This window comes from Triticum aestivum, unplaced genomic scaffold (genome assembly GCF_018294505.1).
Source record: "Triticum aestivum cultivar Chinese Spring unplaced genomic scaffold, IWGSC CS RefSeq v2.1 scaffold86351, whole genome shotgun sequence".
Lineage (NCBI taxonomy): Eukaryota > Viridiplantae > Streptophyta > Magnoliopsida > Poales > Poaceae > Triticum > Triticum aestivum.
In genome coordinates this window covers 18,961-21,330 of record NW_025228477.1, presented here as the reverse complement: position 1 = coordinate 21,330, position 2,370 = coordinate 18,961, and positions in this window count along the sequence as shown.

The window sequence follows — 2,370 nt, the reverse complement described above, 5'->3', positions numbered from 1 at the left end:
CAGGACCTGTTTGTTTTGCAGGATTTTGAAAACGTAGGAATAGGACACGCCAATATTACAAGTTTCAAACTGATATTACAAATGTTAGCAGTAATGCTGCACCTAGGAAGAGGGAATTACTAGGAAGTTCATGTAAGAACTTTCATTACTTTAGGTGGATGCAGCGTTATCGTACAAACTAAAATCCACCGCCCTGACAAGTCACTAATGGGCAAATAAGTTTTGAGTCTCTAACCACTTGATGTTTCAAAAACAAATTCAGCTTCTGTGGAGACTTTGTCATTTAGGCTTGGACGCTTGCGGTGATCAGCACGCCATTCATTGTTGCGCCAGAGAACGCCAAACCTCATTACCTTGAGCACACTTGCCTCCAGAACAAAGAACCTGGCCAATTTAATCTCAGATGTGCTGCCTCGGTAGTCGATCAAATCAATTTCTGTAAGATGGAGATCAAGGCATTCGATGAGATTGTTTTAGTGCAGCACATTTTTCACTTTCGGGTCTTTTTTTATCTGGAAAAGAAGAGAACATATTAGAGCAGCTGGCTGCAAAGGATTGCCATGTCATCAAGAGGTACCAATATCATTCGCTCATACGATAGGGTTGGCAGGCTAGTGATATTTTTTCACTCTCTCTCCCTCTCTCTCGCTCTCTCTGTTTTTGTATCCTCTCATTTAACTAGGAGCACGTGAAGAGATTGGGCATTTGTTGCCTTCCACTATGTGGATGATGCCATATTTCGCAAAAGTATGCCACATAATACGCATCGATGTCAAATCAAAAGATTTTGGCACCGCTCTCGCGATGTGAGAGAGTTGGCACCGTTGTGCACACAGACCCACATGTATAAACAAATCAATCAAACCAACTACACCAGCCTCTCACTCTCCCAAACAAGTGTTTTTTATTGCCTCAATCCTCTCTCTCTCTCTCTCCCACGTAGTATTTTTTCATTGCGTGAGTTAATTTGGCACCGGAGCAAAGTAGGTGATCCAGATTGGGGCACTAGGTGAGCAATGGAGCGGCATCGATGCCAAATGCATCACAAGTGAATTTGGCACATGTTTTGGCCTACATAGCCCACTTTTGTTCTCCCTCCGTCCCAATATTCTTGTCTTAAACTTGTCTAAATACGGATGTATCTAGTTACATTTTAGTGTTAGATACATCTGTATCTAAAGAAATGTAAGACAAGAATTTTGGGACGGAGGGAATACTACCTCGTATTTAGTATAAAATTTTGACCATAGATTTACCTAAGAAAATGCCAATGCATGTCACTAAAAATTACACCATTTGAAATTATGTTCAAATACGAATCAAATGATATAGTTCTTAGTGACATGCATTAACATTTTGTCAGTTAAATCTATGGTCAAATTTTGATACTACAAAATTGGAAGAGTAAACCAGGACGGAGGTAGTACTTGCCCTTAGGGTATCCATAGAGTTACTGGAGTAGTCTAAGTTACTTTCCACTATGAGTAGCCTAGGCTACTATAGTAGTACAGCATAAAAATGGTGCAGGTGATCACGTGAGAAAAAATACTAAAAACATTTCTTTCGGTGCAGTGTGTAGCTATAGTTTTGAACACTACACTTGTCATCGTAATTTGGGAAAATTACAAAAAAATGAGCTACGTTGTGATTACCGTTTACTAATAGGAAAGAAGTTTCACCTCGATGAGTAGCTTCTCCGTGCATGGAAAGCATGTAAGGAATCCAACAACTTGATCCAGATTGGGGCCGATAGATTTTAGTGCTAAGATCTTCACTGTGCGCATGGACTGGGTCAAGCTTGTGGGAATCATTTTCTGGAAGACGGTCGTAAATACATCAAGAAGAAATTTTTAAAAATGTGAATTTCAAGAAGACGGAGAAGAAGATGAGTGCTGTACCTGAACGATTACGGATCCAATAAAGAGTTCGGAGAATTTGGCAGACTAGTACAACAACGCTGTCAATTTCGGCGCGTCAATGACCCTTATTTTTGTTGGACCTTCTAGATGTGATACAAGCAATCTCAAGGAAAGGCGCATTCTCAATGACCATGATGTGGAACAGCTAGAGTGATCCCTTCCCAATTGATGTCTTGTTGTGGGGCCAGCAAGACACATAAATCCATCGGAGATTCGTCGAGGCGATGTGGAGGCTAATGAACCCGTGGATCTACTCAAGACGAAGGTACTCGAGCGCAGTACAGCTGCGGAGCAGGTGCTCCATAGCCTTCTTCGAGATGACAACGTCGAAGAGGTCGAGCTGCTTGAGTTGAGGGAGAAGAAGGGCGGGCGCGGCATTAATCTGGGGAAGATAGCAGGAGCTGAAGCTGGCGCGGCGCAGCATTGGCGTGAGGCGGAGCGCGGACGGCGG